The sequence below is a fragment of the Uloborus diversus genome, chromosome 9 (assembly GCF_026930045.1).
Source record: "Uloborus diversus isolate 005 chromosome 9, Udiv.v.3.1, whole genome shotgun sequence".
Taxonomy (NCBI): Eukaryota; Metazoa; Arthropoda; class Arachnida; order Araneae; family Uloboridae; genus Uloborus; species Uloborus diversus.
In genome coordinates this window covers 125626834-125654163 of record NC_072739.1, presented here as the reverse complement: position 1 = coordinate 125654163, position 27330 = coordinate 125626834, and the positions used below count along the sequence as shown (strand labels likewise).

Genomic DNA, 27330 nt, shown 5'->3' with positions numbered 1-27330 from the left:
TAACAGAACACTTTAAACTATTTGTACATGCCCGTCATTTTAGGGAATAAACATCAAAATACATGAAAAATGCAATTACATTATATTTTAAAATCCGGAAAGAAGTGGGGAGAAGGAGTTTGAATGATAGGCCTGTATTAGTATCCGTTATTTATTTATTTATTTATTATTATGCGGTAAAGGAGTTGGAGCCAGAGTTGCTCTGATTTGTAGCCCCGACTTCATAATAAGCGCCGTCTGAAAAATATTTAATGCCAAAAGAGCGATTGCGTGCCAGAACGCGACAACTTCCCAGTCAAACAAGTCACCTGACCTGGGAAACATTGATTCCCAAGCTTATTTCACTGAGACATTTGCTATGGCTCCCTCCATTAGTATTCCTTCTCAATGATCTTAAGTCACAATACAGTCTACCGAAGTCAACAAATTCGACTGAATAGCTCTACGACACAAGCACTCATGCTTTTAAACTATCCCACCTGTGCAACTCACATGCTCATAGCGCTTAGTCTTGTTTCGTTGCCGCTGAAATTTTCATTATTTGCATATCGGCTCTGAAACTGCATTTGTGCCGAGTTTCATGACTGTGGCTCTAATTCTTCTAGGTGCATATATATTTTTTTTTTTGCGACAGAGTGTAAAAAGAATAAACATATCTCTGCGCATGCGTCGTCAATCACAATGAAAATGATTTTTATACATAGATAGGCAACATTTTGTGAGGTTTAATGCTTTGTTGGGATTGAATCAGATTTATCATGAACAGACGTTTCAAAAATATTCTCCCCCCCCCCCTTTTACTCCTAGAAGCCTCTCCCGTATTTACTGTTCTTAAATCTGGTAAACCTGGCTGTGAGTGATGTCTATTTTGCAGTAAGAAAATAAACAAAGTTTTTTCTAAAAGATTCTTACAGGTTTGCAAAAAGTAGCTTGTTTTGCCAGTAACTGTGGAAAGAGGAGAAAAATTCAATTTTTAAAAAAAATGTTTGCTTGATAATTTTTCTAACTTTATTGAGCAAGCTCCAAGATACACAACAGGACCCTTGGCGGGTCGCATGTGAACCGCGTTGTTCACCCAAGCTTTAATCCATGTCGACTGACACTATTCTTTTTTAGCATATAGCCGAACCTTTTAAACGTCGCAATTCATTTTTTTAATTTTTAGTAAGTTAGATAAATAATTAAGATATATAAAGTTAGATGATTATTCTAACTTTATTGAGCAAGCTACAAGAGATACAACATGACCCTTGGCGGGTCGCATGTGACCCGCGTTTTTCACCCAAGTTTTAATCCATGTCGAATGACACTATCTTTATTAGCATATCGCCGAACCTTTTAAACGCCGCAATTCAAATTTTTAATTTTTACTTTTAATTTTCTGTTTTAATGTCTCAATTTACCTCTAGTATAGCTAATCTGAACTTATTTTGGCGAAAATAAAATTCTCATTAAGGTTTTCAGGATGTTTTCAATAGGGAATATCGGCGTTTGGAATGAAGTAAACGGGAGGATTTTTCTCAAAACTTTATTTATTAGAAAATGGATGAAAAAATCTGAATATTTTTGTTTATTTTATATACTATTGTACTTTTCTCTTATGAATTACTTTTTCTTCTTTATTGTCCATGGTATTGGGGGAAGCAAGATGAATGGAGTAGTTAAGTAATGGAGTCGAGTAGTGAAATGAAATGATCAAATGAGATTGGTCAAAGCAAAACTCATCAAAAGGCCCTTATCTTTACCTACCCGATAGTCACGAGATGCATTCCTAAGGCGTGTGGAACACGTACTATTCTTAAAAATTGAATTGGGTAGATAGGGTAGGAAACAAGAATTCCAACCCCCCAAAACGCGATTCACTTATAATAGAGAGGGCACGTGAAAGCAGGTGTGAAGGTCATATTTACATTAGAAAGGGGTGTGAAGGGCAAGCTGATTGATAACAGATGTCCGTTCGAAAATGAGAGAACCGAACATGTGTATTCAACACAAAACAGGTCTTCCACAACAAAATATTTGCGAAAGAAAGAGGAATCCGCGATTGACCAAAAACTCCCTCAAATACTATACTCTAAACGCCGATGTTCCCAAATGGGAACGTGTAGATTCTTACGGAAATGACTCCCAAGAAACAATAATTGGAGATATTTTGATAAGTTGAAATTAAATATATGTCATCTGGGTATTAAATAATACCAATAAAATATTTTTTACAACTTTTTCTTAGAGGCAGAAAAACTTAGACAAATTCTAAGTTCAGAAATTTAGTAGATATGACTTTAATTTCTATATAAAGGTTAAACATTTTTCAAAAAATTAAGAACACCTAAAATAAATTCATACTGTTATGTGTCATTTCAGAAAATATGACAACTCTAAACAAATAATTCGGTAACAAATTCACTAAAAAAAAAGGTTCCCATTTAGGAACATCGGCAGGTTAAAGGTTATTCGGTTGTTTTTTGTCCCCATAACTGTACTACCAAGAGTACTGAAAAACTAACTTATTTCTGCGCCGTAAAAAATTATGTATGAAACTTGGAAAGAAAATTTTCAATTCAGTGTTACGAATCTTTCATGGTTCCATTTCGAAAAGATAAGGAGGACTCAGACCCTGATCATTAGTGCCCTTGGTCAAAAGATTTAATGAAAATCGTAGGCGCAAATCACTAGCTCATGCCCGTGTGTTGAAATTCCATCATCAAGTTGTACAGAGAATATTTAGCTGATTCCATATTTTCAATTTATTGGAAATCTGCAGCTAAAAAAACTGGTAGATAATAATAATGCGTTTACGCCAGTAACGTTAACATAATGTAACTTTTTTCACTCAGATGTGGAGGGTGCTTTAAAAAACAAACTAATTGTAACAAGAAGTTCCGTCCAGAACTAAATGGGCCTGCTTTCCCGTAGATCAATATCGACTTTCTAATATTTGTTCAACATTTTCAAAATTAGCGAAAATTGCAAATTTTTCAAACCTAACGAATTAACATTTCAAGCTAATTTCTAGAAATAAAATATACCTTGCTCATCTAAAGAAATAAATGCGTTAAAAATCAATAAACGAAAAAATAAAGTAGTAGCACCTTTTAAACAATGCAGAGAATGTATTATTTTCCATTAGGAAAATATTTAATCGCTTTAAAAAAGAATTTAAAATAATGAGCTCATTAAAATAAATATATTATATCAAAAAAAAAAGTTTTTCCAATGTTGCATAAACTTTCAAAAATAAATAAACCACAATAAAATGTTCATTATTTAAAAAAAAAAAAAAAAAAAAACTAGTATGTTGTGGCCATTACGAAACTTTCTTCTATATCTTTCTTATAATTCTGATCTCTCCTCGTACTTGAAGAGGAAGCAATATTAACAACAAAAATAAAATTACGCACGCCAAAACTTGACAACCATCCCGATTCCCGATTTATCTCAAAAGCAAAGCAAAGAATGAAAATTGAAAATTATTTTAAAAGCCTTGCTTAAAATAATCACAAACATTTATTTTTTACAAACACAAGATGACAACACTTAAAAAGTTTAAATCATCGCGATTTTCTGGTAATTTTTCAACAATTAAAATCACGCGAAATACGCAGACGACAGTCTATTACGATTTATCTTTCTTATTGTTGCAATTATAAAGCTATTTTTATTCACAAAAAAAAAAAAAAAAAAAAAATCAGCTCCCCATGGAGTGATTTGTGCCAAAATTGAACCAACGCCTGTTTACATATGGATTGACATTTATTCCAAATTTCATCCAGAACGTAGCATTACTTCTTGAGATATGGCACTTACAGTGAAAAAAAAGAACGTTCGAATGCGCCATCCCCTTTTTAGCTGTTGACACCAAACTAGAATCAGCTCTTTTATCCTCTAAAGCCTTGTTTTCCTAGAAACGAACTCGCCGATCGTTGGCGTCGCTCCTCGCCAAAGGGGAAAACTTCATTTTTCTGCGCATGCGCGCCCGAGCTAAATCGACGTCGCGAATTGCCACGCCGGAATCCACTTGACTTTGATTTCAGCGTCACGGAGAGGAGCGACGATGAAGATCGGCGATTCGCTCCTAGGAAACCAGGGCTTAAGGGCTACTTGTCAATAAATTGTTGATCGATTCTGTTCATTACTTTTTGAGATACAGCAGTCACAATTGACGACAAAAACGTTCTATAGCTCAACCCCCGTTTGAGTTATTGACACCAAAATTGAATCAGCACCTGTTCCTGTTAATACCAACATATGGACCAAATTTTGTTTGATTCCGCCAGTTACTTCCTGAGGAATAGCAAGCACGCGTAACTCGAAAATGTCCCATTGCTCCACCCCCCTTGGAGGAATTCGCGCCAAAAACTAATGGGCACAAGTTCACATAGGGGCACATATGTGTACCAAATTTCGTTCGATTTCATGCGGTAGTTTTTGTTGTAGAGCGGCCACAAAAAACTGGTCACACACAGACGTGACACACATACATACACACACACACACAGACAGACAGACATTTTCCAAAAATGGTCGAAATGGACTCAGCACACCTCAAAACGTTCGAATCCGTCAAAATTCGAAATTCGAAAATTTGCACGGATCCAATACTTTCTTCTATATATCAGATATAGAAGAAAGTAAAAACTGGTAGACAAGTGAAAATTATTTTTTTTTCTGGAAGCGACAAGCAAGTGGTTCATTGGTTTCCAATTTTTTATACCAATTTTTATACGAAAAAACACTCTGCATCCCCCCCCCCGTTTTAAAACATTCTTAATAATTCAGTTCCATAAATGCTATCCTGGTATTAAAACGCACTTGAGGACTTGCTGGGTTACAAAAACAAAATTTTTTATGAAGTAATTTTGCCGCAAACATTATAAAACTGTAGTATAAGTAATGATAGTTTTACGACATACGACATTGAAAAAATAGTTCAAAGTTAGAGAAAAAAAAGTTTCCAGCACAGGGCGTTCCAAAAACGACTGACACATTTGAAAACTCAATAAAAACTGAATGGGCAGTGATAGAAATTTTCCGTTTTTGCATTATACTTGGAAAACAGTAAATTTTCATACAAAATGAACTATCAAAATTAGTTATAATGTTTCTCAACAGATAACGCTCCAGGTATTTTAAAAGTTATTAAAGTAAACGCAGCCTGTAAGATCGCCGAAATGACTGGTATATTTTAAAAATCAAAAAAGACTAAACGGGCAACAACGGAAATGCACTGTTTATATGCAAGATGCTCGGAAATACAGCAAATTTTCAGACCGAGACCCACGTGATAACAGGCCAGACAACTCCTTTCCCCCCCGCTTCGTTACGCCACCAGTCGTCGATCTATGAACTTGCCGCGAAACTTTGAAAGCAGTGCGTTTTACCAGTGAACAGTAGTGCTCTGGCTGAAATAGGAAATATGTAACTTCGAATGCACATTTTTGAGTACAATACTGTTGTATTTATCTCATCCTTTCCTCGTACCGGAATGTAGAGGCAATTAAAAATATATATAATTAAGTATTAAAATTGTCTGCCGGCCACAAAAAACTGGTCACAAACATACGTGACACACATGGACACATTCACTCAGACAGACAGATATTTTTCAAAAATGGTCGAAATGGACTCAGCACACCTTAAAACCTTTAAATCCGTTGAAAATCGAAAATTTTCACGAATCCGATACTTTTTTCTATGTATAGATATAGAAGAAAGTAAAAAAGGAAAGAAATCGTCTGCGGTCATCTTTGTGTTAAATCATAAAGGACTCCGCCGAATTTCTCCGCCAAAAACTGAATACATAAATAAAAACTTAGAGTGACAATAAAAACAAATCATATCAACAATAAATATCTCACAGTAAAGACCATGACTGCAGAGTAAGAGTCAATCTTACTTTGGGGAAAAGGAGTCAGAGTCGGAAGTCGAAGATCAAGGACTCGGAGTCGGAATTAGTCACTTTGTCTCAAAACCCGCATCTCTGCAAGCATTTGCGGAGTCGCATTTATTTTGGGAGAAGGGAGTTGGAGTCGGAGTCGAAGACTTTAAAATTCCAAGAGTCGCAGTTAGTCATTTTTCCTCGTGTCTAAATTTTTGCCAAAGCTACGGACCCAGAGTCGGAGATTCGGAGCCCGACTAATTTTTGGGTAAAGTAGTCGGAGATGTCCTTTGTCGATAGTTCGAAAATTCTGGGACTCGGAGTTGGGAGTTGATCATTATGAGCTACTTCCAACAAAATTTGTTTAAAGCAAATCCGCTTAATTTCGAATTGTTCAAAACTAAACGGAAAAGTGTTCAAATCTAAAAGATATTTCCGATACATGTTCTTCATCAAGAGCATTTCTAACAAAATTTGTTTGAAGCAAAGTCGCCTCTCTGCTTGGGATTTATATATTCCTTGAAATAATTAAATGACTAATTAATTCATTTACAAAATATTAAATGAATTTGACTACCCCACGGGCAAAGTCGGGTTACGGAAGAGTGAAGTTATTTGATATTTTTTGTAATAAAAACATGTGTTTGTTTGAATTATCACTTTTTAGCCTACTTTCCCAGTAAAAGTCAGAAAAAGAAGAAAAAAGCACGAAAGAAGGCTTAATGCATCTTAAAAATATCGTGAAAAACAAAAAAAAAGTCAAAAATAAATAAAATAATTAAATAAATATTGAAAAATTAAAAATTGGAAAGTAGGGTATTGAGATGGGGAAAAATGTCTGTCGGTCTGTCTGTCTGTCGGTCTGTCTGTCGGTCTGTCTGTCGGTCTGTCTGTCTGTCGGTCTGTCTGTCTGTCCCCCCCCTAATAACTTTTGAATGAATAGTCCGATTCGAACAAACTTTTTTTTGTTCGAAAGATCTCGGCGAGGACACCTCATTCCCATATTTCACTTTTTGATTTGAACTATTTTTTGTTCAATTTTGAACAGTTCAAATCCCTTAACATTAGCGCCTACGGGGAAACTGAAAGTCAATGTAGATTCCGTACTTGAAGGCGGATTTACTTCAAACAAACTTTGTTGGAAATAGCTCTTGACGACCTTCTCCCGACTCCGACTCCGAGAATTTTGCGGGGACCTGACACCGACTCTGACTCCTGTTCCCGACAATTAATCGGACTCCGACTCCCCGACTTCGACTCTGACTTCGTAGCTTTGGCAAACATTTATACACGGAGGACAAATGACTGACTCCGATTCTTGGATATTCGACTCCGACTCTTTTATCCCAAAATGAGATTGACTCCGACTCCGCTGCTGTGGTTTTAACTGTGAAATAATTATTGTTGATATGATTTGTTTTTATTTTCACGCTAAAGTTTTAATTTAGGTATTTAGTTTTCGGTGAATAAACTCGAAAAATATGCGCAGACGATTTTTTTTTTTTTTTTGACAATGAAAATTATTTCTTTAAAATGACATTTTATTGTTTTTTTTTTTATTTTGGTAAGTGCATTAATTCGTTTAAAAAATTATTTTCGGCAACAGGGGAAAAAGAAACGATTTTTTTTATATGATGTATTTATTTTAATGAACTTATTATTATTTTTTCGTTTTGAAAGCTGTTAAAAAGATTTTTTAATGGAAAGAAGTGTATTAGCTGCTTTGTTTAAAAGGTGCTGCTATTTTATTTGTTCGTTTTTTTGAAGAAAAGTAAGGAATATTTTATTCCTAGAAATCAGCTTAAAATATTAAAAAAATATGTTTGAAAAAATTTGCGATTTTAGCTATTTTTGAGAATATTGATCAGGTACTAGAAAGTAGTATGGGTATACGGGAAAGTAGGCTCGTCTAGTTCTAGACGGAACTTCTTATTATATTAAACAATCGTAACAACAAACAATTCCAAACGCTTTAATAAAAGCCAACTGCGTTTTCGCTACGACCTAATTTGGCTCACCCGCATTGGACGTACCTCCCCTATTAGCTCACTTCCGTCGCAGGTGCGAATTTTAACGTTCACGCCCACGAATTCATGACAACAACAGCAAATAGAACTACAATATGTTAATCCTATACAGATACAGATTGGGAGAGTGCACTGCGCCAGAACCGAGGTTCTTTTACGCGGTATGAATGAGAGAAGTGAACAGTAGTCGAGCTGGCGTGAAGGGGCGGTGTGAGGGAAAACGGAAAAAATATTTAAAAAAAAAGAGAGATTTTTCAGAGCCACACATTTATTTACATACTAGTGGCACCCGCACGGCTTCGCCCGTAATAGAAAAATTAAAGGTCTTTTGGTTCGCTTGTATATTTACAAATAATGTATGGTGAATTTTCTCGTCAATTGGCTTGTACCGACGTTACGGTTCCACGCTATGATAATTTCGTATCTCGCCAATTGGCTTGTGCCCATGTTACGGTTCCACGTTATGATGATTTCGTAATTTATGATAGTTTTTTTCTTAAAATTGGAATAAAAAAAGAACCACATCGAATTTTCGAAAAATCGCTTCGAGGTGCACACCCCCATGCTACATACTAACTTTGTGCCAAATTTCATGAAAATCGGCCGAACGGTTTAGGCGCTATGCGCGTCACAGACATCCTACAGATATCCTACAGACATCCTACAGACATCCTACAGACATCCAGACATCTAGACATCCTCCGGACAGAGAGACTTTCTGCTTTATTATTAGTAAAGAAGATGATAATTTCGTATCTCGCCAATTGGCTTGTGCCCATGTTACGGTTCCACGTTATGATAATTTCGTAATTTATGATAGTTTTTTTTCTTAAAATTGGAATAAAAAAAGAACCACATCGAATTTTCGAAAAATCGCTTCGAGGTGCACACCCCCATGCTACATACTAACTTTGTGCCAAATTTCATGAAAATCGGCCGAACGGTTTAGGCGCTATGCGCGTCACAGACATCCTACAGATATCCTACAGACATCCTACAGACATCCTACAGACATCCAGACATCTAGACATCCTCCGGACAGAGAGACTTTCTGCTTTATTATTAGTAAAGATAAAGAAGAAGATGATAATTTCGTACCTCGCCAATTGGCTTGTGCCCATGTTACGGTTCCACGTTATGATGATTTCGTAATTTATGATAGTTTTTTTCTTAAAATTGGAATAAAAAAAGAACCACATCGAATTTTCGAAAAATCGCTTCGAGGTGCACACCCCCATGCTACATACTAACTTTGTGCCAAATTTCATGAAAATCGGCCGAACGGTTTAGGCGCTATGCGCGTCACAGACATCCTACAGACATCCTCCGGACAGAGAGACTTTCTGCTTCATTATTATTTACATATGTACAGGTATGGGGGCAAGCTAGTGTGAGCGAGCTTACATATAGAAATTACAAGCAGTGTGAAATATATTTTTTGTGTTTTGAAATATTTTATGATTTTTTTAGTATTTTTGATTTTTATGATTTTTTTTTTTTTGATAATATATTTCGAGTATATGAAGAGAGTGGGTGTCTCAATTTAAATCTTCAAGAGTTAAATAAAAAACTGGTAGTGAATATTGAATTTAGTGCTACATATAAATTCATACTGGATTGGTAATTACCAAAAGACGGGGAGTAAATATTATTAATTACATGTCAAGCAGGGGGGGGGGGGGAGAGAATCAGGGCGTAGTTTGCACCGGAGCTCATAAAAGCTCATTTTCAGTTTATTGCGATATTTTCGAATTGCTGAGAAAACTTCATATTAATAGATTTGCATCTGTAAATACTTTTAAGGCCATAACGCAGAATTTCCCAAGCTGTGGTCCACGGTCCCCCTAAAGGATCGCGAGTGCATGCCAGGGTGCCCGCGGTGCTATCCAGCTTGAACGTTAAATGTAATTGAGATTAAAGGACGAGTAACGATATTTTAATTTAAAAAGAAAGCACAGTTATGAGGAATAAAAAAGTTCTTACTTAAGTACATGCAGGACGCAGCAGCCCCATCCCCCGTTGGAACTCTCGGAAGCAAACACAGTACACATTCATTAATTTTGTGCACATGACGAAGTTCATCTTTACTAATAATAAAGCAGTAAGTCTCTCTGTCCGGAGGATGTCTGTAGGATGTCTGTAGGATGTCCGTAGGATGTCTGTGACGCGCATAGCGCTTAAACCGTTCGGCCGATTTTCATGAAATTTGGCACAAAGTTAGTATGTAGCATGGGGGTGTGCACCTCGAAGCGATTTTTCGAAAATTCGATGTGGTTCTTTTTTTATTCAAATTTTAAGAAAAAAAGACTATCATAAATTACGAAATTATCATAACGTGGTATCGTAACATGGGCACAAGCCAATTGGCGAGATACGAAATTATCATAACGTGGAACTGTAACGTCGGTACAAGCCAATTGGCGAGAAAAATTCACCATACATCAGTTGTAAATATACAAGCGAACCAAAAGACCTTTAATTTTTCTATTACAGGCGAAGCCGTGCGGGTGCCACTAGTATTGTTATAAAACTATATCAAGTAAAATGCAAACATTAAGGCATATTTTTTTTAACTGAGATATCATGCATCAAATAAAACTTTTCCTCCAACTCACACATTAAAAGCGCATTGATTGCGATGAATGAAATTGCGTGCAGTTTCCGGACACTGGTGACCGATAGCAAGCAGAGGCCGATGGCTCCCTATAATTGAGGCAAACTTAAACAGAGAGAATTCTGAAGGCTACGCAGAATTTAATCACAGCATTTCGACGCTGTCAGGACAGGTTGGCCCAAACCATAGTCAATAAGTAAAATCCTAATACGCCATAAAAGTACAACTCATATGAAAAATTAACACACTTAAACCAGGCTAACAATGATGTTGTGAGTTTCCGGGCTGTTGTGCCATGGTCTGAGTGTTGTTTCCCGAAACGTTTCGACCGCATCTGCGGCGGTTATCTTCAGTGTTTACGTTGTCGAAGCTTCCAGGGAAGCGACTTCCTAGCAACTGATGCAGATTTCGAAGTGTTGTCACTATTTATGTGAGAAGGGCTAACTCTCTCTCCGTTCTGAGCCAGGACTGGCTGATGAACGTTCATCCTTGCTTCTGGTTTTGGCTGAAACTTGAGCTCTCTTCATGCTGGTTTGGGATTGGCTGAAACTTGAGCTCTCTTCATGCTGGTTTGGGATTGGCTGAAACTTGAGCTCTCTTCATGCTGGTTTGGGATTGGCTGCTGGACGTCCGTCGCTGTTTCTGGCTGGCTAAAAGTATCTCTCGAAATAATCTGTCTCAATGCAGCATGCCAGAGTTTGTTTATCTTAATTCCTCCTTTTTCTTTGTCGAAATTATTGGGATGTTTAAAACTTTCGATCGCTTAGCTCTGTTTAATCTGGAGTAAAAGTGGGAAGTCCTTGAAAGTATTTTGGTTTCTTTAAATTTAATGTCATGGTCCCATCACTAAAAGTGTGTTTCGCGACTGAAGATTTCTCAGTGTGGCCGAGACGGCAATTTCTTTGGTGTTCTTTTATTCTCGTATTAACGCTTCCTGTGGTTGTTCCAATGTAGGCTGATTCGCAGGAACAGGTGATCTTGTAAACTTCTGCCGAGGACAAAGGGTCTCGTGCATTTTTCACTGATCGTAATAAGTTGCTGATTTGATGGGTAGACTTGAAAACAGGCTTGATGTTGTGTTTGCGCAGAAGGTCGGTGATGTCCTCCACGTAAGGGAGGGTAAGCTCTAGATTTAATTGGTTTTTCTTCAGGAGCTTGTCTTCCAACTTTGGGGAGGAACGCTCTTTTAATTTCTTACTTCGAAAAGCCATTGGCTTGGAAGACATTTGTGAGGTGGGAAAGTTCTCCCTCAATAGCAGTTGGTTCGCAGATTCTGTTGGCCCTGACGAATTTGTAGGCCCTGTTTTCAGGACACCCCTCTTCTGTCGAGGATGATGATTGGAGTCCTTGCGCAGATAGCGATCCGTATGGGTAGGCTTACGATAAATACAATGTCCTAGAATTCCGTCAACTCTGCGGTTGGCCATGACGTTCAGGAAAGGCAACTTCCCGTCATTTTCAGTTCCCATAGTAAATTGGATGTTCTCATATTGGCTGTTTATGTGAGTCGAAAATCAAAGCAGTTCGTCTCATCCATGGCTCTATATCACGAAGGTGTTGTCGACGTATCTAAGCCAGTATGTCGATTGTTTTTCTGCGGTGCTGAGAGCCACTTCTTCAAATTTCTCCATAAAAAGTTAGCAATAACAGGACTCAATGATCTCCCCATGGCCACACCGTCCCTCTGCTCGTAGATGTTATTGTTACATTTGAAGTACGTCGATCCTACGCATTGGCCAACATTGAGACAACCAAAAGAAGGGTCAATTCAAGAATAAAAGAACACCAAAGAAATTGCCGTCTGTGCCACATTGTGAAATCAGCGGTCGCGGAAACCTTTTCAGTGATAAGACCCAATATATTAAATTTAAAGACACCAAAATATTACGGCAAACTATTACGCCATATTAAACAGAGCTAAGCAATCGAAAGTTTTAAACATCCCAATAATGTCAACAAAAAGTATGAAGGAATTAAGATAATCAAACTCTGGCATGCTGCACTGAGACGGATTATTTCGAGAGATACTTTTAGCCAACCAGAAACAGCGATGGACGTTCAGCAGCCAATTCCCAATCAGAATGAACAGAGCTTAAGTTTCAGCCAACCTGAAACAAGGACGAACGTTCATCAGCCAATTCTGGCCCAGAAAGAAGGGAGAGCTAGCACTTCTCACATAAATAGTGACAACACTTCGAAATCTGCATCAGTTTTTAAGAAGTCGTTTCTCTGCAAGCTTCGACCAAGTAAACACTGAAGATGACCGCCGCAGATGCGGTCGAAACGTTTGGGGAAGCACCACTCAGACCACGGCATAACAGCTCGGAAACTCACATCATTGACATCAGTCATGAAAACCTTCATTCTTACATAGGCCAACAGTGTTTTGTTCACTATCTTCATAAGTTGATTTTAATTAGCAGAGGCCATTGGGACTGAAAAAGAGGGGGGGGGGGTGAGTTCACGCCTGCCATTTTAGGTTTTAGAAATTGCTGAAATGTGTGATCCGTAGTCTAGAAATTACCTGCGCAGGGCCTAGTTAACTTAGCTATTTTAATATAATTTCGATCGAAATAAAGTGAGCCAGATGCAGTTTTATGCGCCTATGCTCGACATTTTAAATCACGGATCACACTCGCTCAGATTGGAAATGCAATTTGTTTGGTTATTCTCATGATCAGAGGCGGCGATTAAGACTGAAAAAGAGGGGGGGGGGGGATGACAACTAACTTAGTGGCAGAAAAAAAAAAGAAACCGGAAAAAAAGTACAAAGCTAGGGCTGGTTTTGAGAGCGGATGAGTGGTAATTAATTTAAATCTAACAATTAAACTCAAGTTTTTCTCAAGATTTTGATGATGTTTGTACACAAAACCTTTAATCGAAGAAACACTTAGACATCAATTAGACTTACATTATTTTACCCCAAAGAGAGTGTGAAATGTCACAAACACTTGGTGATAATTTCATTAAACAGGTATGGCTAGTTTAAGTAAAACACTTGATTCACTAATATCTAAACAATGAATACATAACCTAAAAGTTACTGCTTGTGCTAAATAATGTATCGTAAACAGATGTACAAAGTAAAACAAATAATTATGTTCAGAAAATTTTGATATATCTGCTTTTTTTTATAATTTCTAGTTTTGGTTGCTAAATTGGGGGAAAAATGAACCATAAAAAGTGGGGGGGGGGGGCGCTTGACACAAATCGCCGCCATTGTTTATTTGTAAATGTGATGTGGAAATTCGGTGACAACATTTTTATTCCTAATTGAATTTCAAATAGCAATTTGCTTCCATTAGTCAAAATAATAATGTAAGAAATGAAAACCAGACAAGAGCTCTGAAAAATATTATACAGAACAATACATAAACAAATTTAAAGGAAAAAAGCGTAAAAAATATATTAGAAAAAAAAAAAGATTTAACTGTGTCAAATCATGTTTTTTTTTTTTTTTTTTTTGCTTGCGCCGGAGGGAGGGGGGTCTACGAAGTTCTTAATTTTTCTGGAGGGGTTCAGCGAAGTTCTTAATTTTTCCGGAGGGGTCTGCAGAGTTCTGAAGTATGGGAACCTCTGCTATAGCGGACTAGGCAAACTTTCAGTGCAGTCAGTCTGATCCTAACTAGGAATCATTTAAATAACCTTTCCGTTACCAGAGACCAGGAAATATTTTTGAAATTCTTACATGGTTAGCGTGTCAATGCGCTGGTCATGCGCCTTTTCCAAACCAACAAACGTGAACAAACTCTACTCTTAAAAAATTTAGAGTGTGATTCCAGTTTGAAGATTTTTGATTTTCATTTTATCTTGAACCGATATAAGTACAACAACAGTTGCGAAAATAATTAATAATATTTAAATGCTACACAGTATTAAAAATATTAGATAAACAGTATAATAAACTACAAAGCACACTAAATCATCTTTTATTTTATATATTTAAGCACAGCAAAAGTATGCTGGCAAGACATTTCAGAAAAAAAAATGCATTGCATACACCAGCTACAGAAAAAGCTGTGCACAGGAGCATATTTACAAAGAAAACAAAAGCATTGTTTTGCCTTAGTACAGTGTATTTCGTAAAATTGAGTTGCGAACATTGGCTTAAAGGAAACAAGCTATAAAGAAGATTTAAAACGTTTCCACGCGGTAGCCAATGTAGCAGTCTCCAAATTCTTACATGGTCTCCAGCACAGTAATGGTTGTTTCTAGGCATCCAGGAGGCGTTCGAAAAATAAAACTTACAGTACAAACAACTGAGTAGTGCAGCGATTGAACTATTTTTGCACACATTCTTCAGCGGTGCTTATCCCCCAAAGGGCAACGGCCTATATCCTCATATGCTACGAAGTACAGCACCAATATGAAATTGAAGACGCTTTCATATTGCTCACCTCCTAGTAAAAAACAACAACAATGCATACGCTCCATGAACACTGCCCCCCCCTCTATTTGTAACGTCTGTTAGTTTTAGAGCAGGAATTAAAATGGAAGGAGCAAGTCTAATCATTAACTAAGCAAAAGTTTGGGCAAAGAGTTCCCGTCCCATGAATCAATAACGAGGAATGGTTGACACGTTTTGCTTGAAACTAGCAATACCAATGCCTTTCTTTAAAATCTATCACGTTACTTGGGGCATTTCTGTCACGAATGAAAGTCTTCACTACCTCCATTTTATCTCTTCTCAATGCTGCTAGCCTCACTTACTAAATTCATATCCTTCAGTCCTGCAATGATCCTTTTCGAACATCGAAAATGGCCACCGCCATCTTTAAGTCAAGAAGGCAGTGAAATGGCTGGTCTTACATAGTTTCTCTGCGCGAGAATTAAGACACAAATTAAATACTGCGTTAGTGGCATTTCATCACTTGTGATGTCATGCGCGGGAGCGCAAAGAATGAACCTGAATCCGCGCACAGATTAAAATATTTTTTTCGAAATATTAATCTTTGTAAAATTGTTTAAAAAATTGGTAGATACCACGTATTTTAGCGTGCTCCTTCAGAAAAAATAAAAAATTTTGGAAGCAACCTAATGGGGTTGTTTTCAAAATTTTAAAGGTATTTTTTTTTTCTGAAGAGCATGCTTAAAAACATAGGATCTCACCATTTTCGAAATAATTTGACTAAGTTTAATATTAAAAAATATATAGTATATTTTAATCGGTGCGCTTCATTGTTTACGCTTTTGCGGATGACATCACAAATGGTGAAATGCCATTTAGTGATGCCATGCACAAAGTGCAATATTTAATTTGCATCTTTACTCACGAGTACTGGCAACGATATGGTTGATAGCAAGGGTAGAACGCAATGTGTAATTCGCTGTTTGATTATAATTACGTGGAAGCGCGATAGACAGCTGCGGCAACTACATCATTTGTGACGTCATAAAGACCAAGCCTTATTTTCAAAATCAAACATTTAAAAAATATATTTATAAACTAAGCATCGGGAAAATGAAAGTTTTTTCTCGCTCCATATATATATATATATATATATATATATATATATATATATATATATATATATATATATATATATATATATATATATATATATATATATATATACGTTTACGAAGACGTAGCAGCAGTTTAATACCCATGATTTCATTAATTCTTGTTTTCAATGTTCCTAGTTTATTTTTTAACGTTCCATGTTCATTATTGTTGTTGTTATTGTTGTTTATCTTCGTTGTTACATACACTTTTTTCTGTGCTACCCGTGTATGTGAAACTACATACTTTACTATACTTTCAGTACATTTAACTACTTTAGCTGCAACATTGCGCTGTTTAAATGTAGAATATTTTACATCTATTTTGATCATTATATATATATATATATATATATATATATATATATATATATATATATATATATATATATATATATATATATATATATATATATATATATATATATTTTCTTTTGCTCTTTCTATCAATATTAGTGACTAAAAGTGGTGTGGTACTTTTGACTGACGGGAACAACCCCACTGTAATTTGATGCGTTTCATGCTCCTGAAGAGCAGTTTAAATGCACAACTACTTCCAACTAGCGAAGTAATTGACATAGAATATTTATACAGCTAAGGGCAATTGCGATGTAGGTTGTCAACCCTCAGAACCCTCTGCTTTAGCACATATAGTCAGTAAAAGAACAGAAGTTTATACACATGAAGGGAGTGTTATGACCCCTCCTTGAGCAGGCAAGTTCTGGCTCCTCTGGTGGCTGAGGGAATTATCGTTATTTTTCAGAACTCTTCCAAATCAACTTCATGGAATTTCTTTTTTTTCCTCTATATCACAGAAGAATTCACAATGTTAAAATCGAAACGTTTTTGGCAATAAGTTCAAGTCTACAGTGAATAGTGTTCCAAACGCATGAAATTGCATATGATAGTTTTTAATATCCTGAAACAGGTTTTCGAACTCAAAGTAAATTCGAATATGAAACAAGCATAGTTTTCCACCGCCTCCTGAGTGATGTCTATTCTGCTGTAAGAAAATGAAAAAAAAAAAAAATCTTTTCTATAAGATTCCTACAGGTTAGCAAAAGTAGGTTATCTTGCAAGCAACTATGGAAAGAGGAGAAAGAAATATATTCCCCCCCCCCCTTTTTTGTTTAAATTTTTAATTGATAATTTTCTAACTTTATTGAACAAGCTCCAAAAAAACGCAACGTGACACTTGTGACGGGCCGCATGTGACCCAAGTTCTATCGTCGCCACCGGGATTACTCCCGAGTAATCCCTGTGGCGAGGGTTCTATGCGTTGTTCATCCAATTTGTAACCCTTGTCGACTGACATCATTCTTTCTTAGCATGTAGCAGAATATTAAAGTGAGTTTTTTTTTTTCTTTGTCTGTACCAATTCACAATGTTACGAATATTTCATCTCGAGGCGATAAGGACTACGCCCGTCATCCTCGCATTTCCGCAGAAGAATACTTGATTTCAAAGCAATCGCAGGCGTGAATCTTTGGCTCACGCTCGCGTGTTTAAAACAAAAGCGCGTATTTACATTTCTTCACCGTACGATTAAAATATTTTCAATTTAACTAAAATCTGAAATTTAAAAAACCGGTAGCTAATAATTAAACGTTTACGCCAGTAATGCTATCAGAGTGTTAACATTTTTTTTCAGACGTGATGGATGCTTAAATTACGCAATTATTATAATAACAAGAAGTTCCGTCGAAAACTAAACGAGCCTACTTTACCGTATATCCATATCTACTTTCTAGTATCTGATCAATATTCTCAAAAATAGCTAAAATCGCGAATTGTATCAAATATATTTTTTAATATTTTAAGCCGATTTCCAGGAATAAAATATGCCTCACTCATCTAAAGAATCAAATGAGTAAAAAAAAATATAAACGAACAAATAAAATAGCAGCACCTTTTAAACAAGGCATTATACTTTTTTCCATTAAAAAAAAAAAAAATCTTGAACTATTTTCAAAAAAAAAAAAAAAAATAATAATTAAAATTAATAAACTCATTAAACCAAATACCTGCTGCCAAAAAATATTTTTTAAATGAATTAATGTACTTTCCAAAATAAATAAAACAATAAAATGTCAACTTAAAAAAATAATTTTCATTGTCAAAAAAAAAAAAAAAAAAATCGTCTGTGCATATCTTATTGTAGATACAGCGGTTCTCAACCCATGGGCCGCGGCCCACAAGTGGGCCTCGAACAGCGTGTTACTCGGCCGTGGACACAGGTCGAGAATATGAACCAAGATAAATCTTGGGGTATTAATTACCGTTTCTTACCAAAATTTATTTGTTAGATATACCGTCACAACTCTCTCAGGCTCATCGCCAATAAGGAACTTTAGGATTCAGATTTTTCATATTTCTCAGGAATTTTCCATTATAATTTAAGATGAAATCTAATGAATCAGAAACGTCTTTAATGAAAATTCCCACAAAGTGCAAGTTAAAAATGCTCCTCCTTCGCTGAACTGGCATGACTAACTAGTGAATTGAGGCACTTGAGGGCTTTTCGACAACCTAACTGTTTGAATGAGATTTTTCATTGCAGTTCTAAAAAAAATGTATTGAAATGCATTGAATGTTGCGAATTATTTGAGACTAAAACTATCCAGTTTCAGTCCAGATATCAACTCCCTCGGAGAGGAAAAACAACGCCAAAAATCCCATGGAGTTGACTTGTTCTTGAGTTTCCTTATAGCTATGCCAGCCAAGTAAATGAAATAAAATTATTTTTTTTTCCCTAAAAATTATTTTGAAAATTGTTCTTGCACAATTTATTTATATCTGTGGTGCAACATAAGGGGAGAAAGAGATTAACATCACCAGAGCTCTTGTTTTTAACGCACTTTCAGTCCAAATAAGGTAATATTTACACTTACGACCAGTTACAAACAGGAACCCCCTCCCCCCCCCCCACACATACAGAAAGTAAATTTTGTCTGTGAAAGTAATGTATTCGCTAGTGGGCCCCAATCTTGTTTTCTACAAAACTGGTGGGCCGCACAATCAAAAAGGTTGGGAACCACTGATGTAGAAACGTAACGGTCTTCGAGTTTACGTGAAATACACCGCCAGCTTAGTCATTTCCAGCCGAGGACTGCAGTTTCGTGCTTAATAGCACTTTTCAGCTTGGGGTAGGAAAGTGCCTGAGCTGGACATGGAAAACCTCTTAAGGAAGCCAAGAGTGCGAAACAAACTGGTAGCTAATATAGAATTAGCAGATCAGTCGAGTGACCGAAGCAATGATTCGATTCAACATTAAACCTCACCCACTAGCTCTTGGTGATTGAACGAAGCTTTACCTGCCAACTCATTCGAAGTAAAAGCGTTGACGGTCTAAATACCTTAACTGCCACTATAAAAACTGGTAGAAAAAAAAAAGTATCCATGTTAGGGGATGTCCAAATGATTTCACGCTTTCAGGGAGGTTGGGTGGTTCGTGAAATTGTGAGAAGGGGGAGGGAGGGTGTATCAAGTAGTGCGACATCACGCATTTTTTATGAGAATATGCTTAAGAAAAATGACTAGGGGAGAGGAGGGAGTAAGAGAAAATGTAGAGTTATTTGACAGAGAGGGGGTGTCGGGAGTAAGTTGAAAAAAAAGTCTATCATCATTGATGAATAACCCCTTAGTGACACTACTGATACAGAGTAAAAAGATGTTAAGGAACCTATTTAGAACTCAATTGATATGATGGAAATGGTTCTTTTGAAAATCAATGAAGTTTATGGATGTGCACTACGCAAACACATTTTTAGTTTTTTTTAAATTTGTTGTTCAGGATCCTTTTCAGATTGCGTTCGACAAATCACGCCTCTACCTCCTTCCTGTCATAAACTGTAACAGTTTCAGTACTCCGCGTCAAACCGTGTTGTGACCGGCTCCTTACTGAAAGCATAACCCTTATGCCTCCATGACACCTCTTCATCATCTTTTCTTTTTTTGTAACTGAGATCTTTTTTAAAATTATTGATTTCACTAATTTGGACGAGTCATAAAGAACTTACTAATTTGAGTAAATATAGAAATTCCGGGTTTCGGAAATTCAGTAAGACTGTAATGGGATGGTTTCCTTCAGTTAAAAGTAGTACTTTTAGTCACTGAAATTGATAAAATAAGCAAAAAAATAACATAAACCCAGAAAATTCTTTCATTTTCCCCAACAGTTATTTTTTAATTAATTTTCTTAAATGTCCGATTTTTCAAACAAGGCGTGGTCTTGATAACGTTACAAATGATGCTTTTTGGCGTATCTTTGTGCCGCGATTCCGCGTTACGATAATTAAGAAGCGAAATAAAATTGCGCTCTATGTTTGCTATCAACCATATCGTTGCCAAGACACGTGAGTAAAGATGCAACTTAAATGTTTTGCTCTGTGAATGGCAACACAGAATGGTATTTTATCACTTGTGATGTCATCGGCAAGACATGTAAACAATGAAATATCACCGATTTAAGTTTTTTTTTTTTAATATTAAGCTTAAACAAATTATTTAAAAAAGGTTAGATCCTATGTTTTTAAGCATGTTCTTTCAGAAAATAATACTTTTAAAATATTGGAAACGATCCCATTCAACAAACTATAATGTGAGCCACATAAAATATTGTTGTTATCGTGTTCAGAGATAGTAATCCCAACGAACGCTATTGCCTAGTTTTAACGTCTTTACATATAAGACAACACAAGAAAGATTTACAGTTGTTTGTGAGTCGATGTTTGCGGGTCGATATTTTTTCGACCATCCATGTTTTGCTTTTGATGTTTTTTTTGATGGCTATGTTTTATATTAAAAACCAAAAATATTCTTTAAAAAAGGGGAATATGTTTACCGTTATGATGAAAGCTTTATTATTAATTCGTTTTCGCGAGAACTATTGTATTGTAAAGAGTTTTCTATTGTTAGTTGTTTATAGCAGTAATGTATAGCAGAAAACAAAGCAGTCCTTTTTTCGAGCGCGTTATCTTCATATATATGATATAAGGCCCCTGACGTCTCCAACAATGAAACTCGCACCACAGCTTGACAATTTAACAATATTTTTTGGTAATGCTTGACATGAAGGGAAATGCTTTATTTTGACAAGGCTGAACTATATCCGGTCACTTAACTGTTTTACTGGTAAGACTGAAATTTTGAGAGAGTGAAGAAACGAAAAATATTGTCACAGTTAGCGCTATGTACTGGAGTTTGGGTTACAATTTCAACTATTGAAAAAACACCCAACAGGCAATTGCTTCGTTTAAATGAGGCCGTGAGAAGCAAAGGGATGTAAGTGAACATTTTCCAGTTTTGAGTAAAATGCGTTTAAAGATTACGTCTTAGGTAGGCTTTCATTGATTTTTTTTCCCAAATCATGCTATACAGCAGCACCTACCAAGGCTACTAGTACTATCTCTTGCCCCAAGACAGAGGCGAGGTTCACCTTTCTCCGGTATTCCTCTGGTATTTGTACTGGTTATCTCATTTTTTTTTCTTTTTGCCACTTACATCCCTTTGCTTCTCACTTCCTTAAATGTAGAAGCAATTTTAACCTGTCATACCTTTACGGACAATTTTCTACTTTGAAAGAATATTGAATGTTTTTAAAGTTTTTCCGAAACATAAACATGAACTTTTGTATTAAAAAAATCTTTTAAGACAGGTATGAACCTATATTTTTGTACCCCGCTCTCAACAACTCGTTGATTTAAAAAACTATAATTTTAATTTAGATATGTACTAAGTATGCATTTCAAGTAGCTATAAATATTAATCTTTGCATAATATAATTGAATTATAAATGTAATTCGTACAATTATTGCATGTAATGCCGTTGAATGTAAGTATGCTAGAGCAATTAATTATTATGCATTACATCTTCTTTCCTTTTCTTCACTTTCTTTCTCTTTCTTTTTAGTGCGTGCACGTTTTCAATATTGAAAATTTTTCCTAATTTCTGTAATGGATTCTCATTAGTTATTAAATAACTTACTTTCAGTGTTTGTATTATTCAAGTGAACATTTAAAACATATTCAGAAATCTTAATAATGAAATTGTATTGATGCTTCAAATGCTTGTAATTTGAATGTATGAGTTTTAAACGTAATGGTTAAAATGTATAATGCATTTGTATTACTTATTTAGGCATGTTAATAACTAAATATCATTACTAAATTTTCTTTAATAGATCACAGATCTATTTAATTAATACATTAATTTCTGTGAGTGTAATTCTACGATGAAACATTTTTTTGGAGATTATTGTAAAAGAATATACAATGAAAAAAGCATGATTATTAGCATTCATCAGCCCGGCATAGGAGTGACCGAACTGGAGTTAAAAAAACCTCAACAGGAAGCTTTAGGGCGGTAACTTAGTGAATATACCTGCCTTGCCTTCAATATTCGAGTTGAACCGAACCATTGTTTCGGTCACTCGTCTGGTCAGTGCTAATTCTGTATTAGCTACCAGTTTGTTTGCCACTCTAGGCTTCCTTTTGAGGTTTTTTGACCTCCAGGTTCGTCCCTCTTATGCCGTGCTAAGGAGTGCCAATAAGCACGAAATTGCAATCCCCGGCTGAAATTGATTGAGCTGGCGGTGTATTTCTGCCTTAGCCTTGACTATAGGGCGGTAGCTTAGTGAATATTGGGATTACGTTTTTACTTCAAAATACCTACTTCCTCTATGATCACACCATAATCACATTGTGTCTCACTGTTCCTTGATTTGCGTTGAGAACAGAAACGGCCAATTCAGTCACTAAACGATTGTGGCTCCCTGATCAAGTGCTTCATTTCTCTTCTGCACTAGTCGATTTCTCTACATAAAAATAAGGTAAAATCCCAGCTAATTCAATTTGGAAAGAATAAAAAAGCCGGGACTTCCGATCTTTCTGAAATTCTCGATTCAAAACTGCTAAATGATCTGTTGATTTAAATTTACTTTCGTCTATTAATATATTGTTTTTAGAAATTGATCGATGGTGTGGAACATCTGTTCATACCCGCGTATTTAAATCTCATGAAGAGTGAAACCTCCGAGGCAGATTCCTGACAGTTAGATTTAAAATTTATACATCAGCTGTAGTAAAAAAAACTGGAACAAGAGAAATAAATCTTCTCTGACAGCGGTTCCCTGGACTTCTTAGGGAAAAGAAACCTTTAGGCTTTAGTTTTTGCTTCATGGGGCCCAATTATTGTTAAAGACTAAAAGATAAAACGTCTAAAATCTAGGAGTTAAATGATAAAGGTGAAAATAGATTATCATTCGAGCACTTTCTTCTGTAAAAATGAAACTATTTTTTACGTAAAAACTTTCGTATTTTGACAGATTAACACGTTTTAAGTTGAACTAAGCCTAAGGCCCCTATATACATGGATGAGCCAACGCATCACCTTAAGATCAGCCATTTTGGATCGAAGCGCGTGTTTGAGTGGTTGTCTTTTCTAGCAAGTTATCGCGTTTGGTGATTTTTCACTGGGAGCAATTATTAGCGGCATGTGAATTGCTTGTTAAAGAAAATATCAATTTTGGCAAGTTTTTCAAACACGAAACTATGCTCTGGCAATACCCCAGCTCCACAAAAATAAAATATCCGCTCCAAAACTGCTAAACTTAAGCTAAAGGCGTTGGCTTATATATATAGTGTCTCTAACAAAACTTATCTCGATTAAATCTCGACCACGTTTAGTAATTATCTGCAATTTGTCCTTCTATTTACATGTACAGTAGACCCTCATATTACTCGAGCTTATCTTACGCGGGTTTGATTATACGCGGTTTAAGATTTGACGTTCTTATTTGGTTTTACACGGAAGCGGAATTGCTGACAGAAAATTTTTGTAGACAGCATGAAATGAAGAGTATTTTAGCGTGCTAATATGCAAACTTTGGTTACTGAAGACGTTTTTTTCCCTAAAAATAAAGACTTCTGGAACCAAAGTTACTCATACAAGTCAGAGCCCACTGAAGAAGACGTTGTAGAAGGGACAAAACAGGACAAAACCATCGAGGATCCTAACATAGGTAACACAATCAAAAACATTCACATTAAAAATTTTGAGACAATACTTAACAACGATATTTATAATTTATTAGTGAAGGGAGATCTAGTGACGGAAATACGACCGATCTTTTGAACGATGATATTGACTTTATTCGAAATACACCGCCAGTTTAGTCATTTCCAGCCGAGGACTGCAGTTTCGTGCTTATTAGCACTCATCAGCCCGGCATGGGAAAGTGACTGAGCTGGAGATGGAAAACCTCCTAGCTTCCTTAAGAGGTTATACTTGCAAATGAACATTTTCTATAATATCAGGTTTCGCTGCGGTTACTGTTGCAAAACTACACGCAGCACCCCCTACAGGCGATTTAATCGATCAAAACTCGATTCTGAAGTAACGGCTGGATCGAATTCAACAAAATGTTGTATACAAAGTTAAAAAATGATGCTGATCACAAATATGTGACATAAAAGGGGGTTTCTCACTGAAAAATTTGAAGTTGATGCTCGTTTTAATATGAAGACGACCCCTTAACAACAATTTTTTAACATAATTATGTAGAACTTTTTATTCCTTAAACAATAACACCTTACACGTGTCTCTAGTGTCAATAGTCTTTAAGTACGATCGAGTGTTTCGTTTTTTTTTCTATGACTGTACAAGGCAATACAGTCGATTATTGAGGCATAGTAGTCTCGCAAGATTTCCTTCGCCAACTCGCACCAGTTACTGTAAACGCGCCATTAATTCGATCAAACTCATAGGCTCTGCATTTCAACATTACAAGTTTACCCAGGTATGCTCGATTCGTGACAAATCAGGGCATCGCACAGGCCAGAGAAATTGATAATGTGGAAGAGGACCTCCCCTGATACCTTTAATGCGTGTGACTGAGCATTGTCCTTTCAAAAAATGACTCCTGACTCCCGTGCCAAGAATCCCAACGTATGTTACTGAACCATGACACAAATTTACACACTAGGCTGTGGTTGTGCTTTGAACTAGGCGTGAAACATGTTTTGCGCATGGTAGCACCGCATAACGCTTCTCCTGCTGTGGGTTCGGTGTGCCTCGTAAAAATTAAAGATATATTAAGGCATTCACAATGTCGAAATAAATTGAAAAAATTATGGTAGGAATTTTCGTGTTTACCTAATAATAATAATATTATTAAGAGATTGGCTCAAACGAAGCCATGATGTCACCGTCCCATCAAAGGGTTAACTCTTAGTCTAATTATTTACATACATTATTTTGATTTCGAAAGTTACACATAAAAATAGATACTTTCGCAGAACCAATCTTTTAATTAAGAAGGCCACATTTCAAAAATGATGCCCTAAAAATAAACAAACATACATACCGTAAAAAAAAAAAAAAAAAAGAAAGAAGAAAAAAACATCGCAGGCAGACAATATAAAAACGAGTTTTTGCTTTTGCAAGTTTTTTTCCTCCCAAATTTGAGGGATTCGATTTACCCAATGCATTGTAAACCAAATGTTTCAACTGAGAAAGTCAGCTTCGAAAAATGTCGTTTGGAGTCAGTATGGTGTATTAATTTTAATTCAAAGTTTTGAGTTAAGAAGATCAAACTTTGGAGCAATTATAGTGCTATGTTCTAGAAACATGTTTACAAAACCCATAGCACAGAATACGTTTCTAAAATGATTCTAAAATGTTCTGAAGTCTATTGGGAAAGACAACCGTTTCTAGAACTTGGTTTTGGAGAAGATGTTTGCGTATGCTTTATTTCTTCACGAAACTAGTAAACTTGGCAGAAATTGCATTGCACCTCTGGATTGAAACCTACACAATTAATCCCAACGTGATTCACTCATTGTTAGAAACAGATAAAGAGATAAACGAAGCGGTAGATAACGCTAAACTGAGAGAGATGATAAGAAAGGGCATGTCAGAAACAGGATTCAAGATGTCTTATCCTACAAACGAAACCATAAACAGTCAAAGCTAAGTTTTCCAAGAGTAGTTCTAATTTTCAATCATTTAAGGGCCTTTCGAGTAACTTAGTGTGTTTGATTTTAAAGAATACAGATGTTTAACTCAATTGTATGTGCTTAGTAGGAGAAACAACGCGACTAGCGATTGCAATAGCAGACGAAAAAATACAATTCGGGAATTAAGTATTTTTGCAACGTGATACCGGGATGCAAGTCTTATCGATGTTATTTAAAGACTACAAATTAGACGTTTTAGCTTTACAGGAGATTAGATGGACTGGAAATGGAACTCTAATGCAGAAAGATTGCTGCGTATATTACAGCTGCTAGGAAAGATCTCATACCTTTGGTACGGGCTTTATTGTAAATAAGAGGCTTATTCAAAAAGTTATCGACTTTAGACCAGTAGATGAGAGAATATGTAAGTTGCGTTTAAAGGGCAAACATCAAAACCTAAGTATTGTATGTGTACAGTCATAGAAAAAAAAAAACGAAACACTTTTAATTATTCGGCCATTATACATGCTAGAAAGAAAAGAAAGGTGTCATCCGACTTGGTTTAAAGTCTTCTTTTAAACTATCTAGGTAAAATTTTGATAAGGGACCATATACAAAGCAAAATTAGCACCAACTCTTGATTTTCAAATAGGAACCCCTATTTTTTGCTACATAATTATGTTTAGACAGCAAAATGCAGCCTGGGTACAAAATTTCATTGCATTCCGTGCAGTAGAACAAGAGTTATTAACGAAAAACGTTTTAGGGACCGTCACCACATTGAAAAGGCTTCTTTCAAGGTCAAGGCTTATCAAGCAACGGAATGTAAACCAAAAAAAAAAAGAAAAAAAGATCGAGATTATCCAGCTCAATTCATGATCTTTTTAAGTTCTCTTTTCTTCCTTAATTCGATACTTTTTGGCCGATAATGTTGCGCCACAAAGCGATTTACGGTCGAAAAGTTTTTTGTTTTTTTTAAAGGTTAAAATATTTACTGATTTTTTTCTATCTGGATTAACCTAAGAAAGATGGGGTTTGGCTGGTCCATCGTATAGATCGTTGTTTAATAAATCGAGTAATGTCAAATTAAAAGTAATGGAACTTTTTGACTTTTCCTAATATGAACCTATTGGATTGCTCATATAATCATTCAAGCTTCATAGAAATGTAAATATCCAAACGTATACCTAGCGTCATGATGTGAATATGTTTAAATGTATTGCACCTATGTTACAGGTTTATTTTCGAATGAATAGAAAGTCTTTGATGTAAAATGGAATTGCGCGTTTTCAATTTCGCAGAACATTGGCAGAAGTTTGAGCCATCGCGCACAAAAATATAAAAAATGTACC

At 35.9% G+C, this 27330-nt stretch overlaps 1 protein-coding gene across 1 annotated transcript in view; it reads right to left on the bottom strand.

The window, feature by feature from the left end:
- The window catches only part of LOC129229915 (uncharacterized), a 60312-nt gene that overhangs the window by 15416 nt on the left and 17566 nt on the right, over positions 1-27330 (bottom strand). The gene's annotated exons all lie outside the window — the stretch shown is intronic.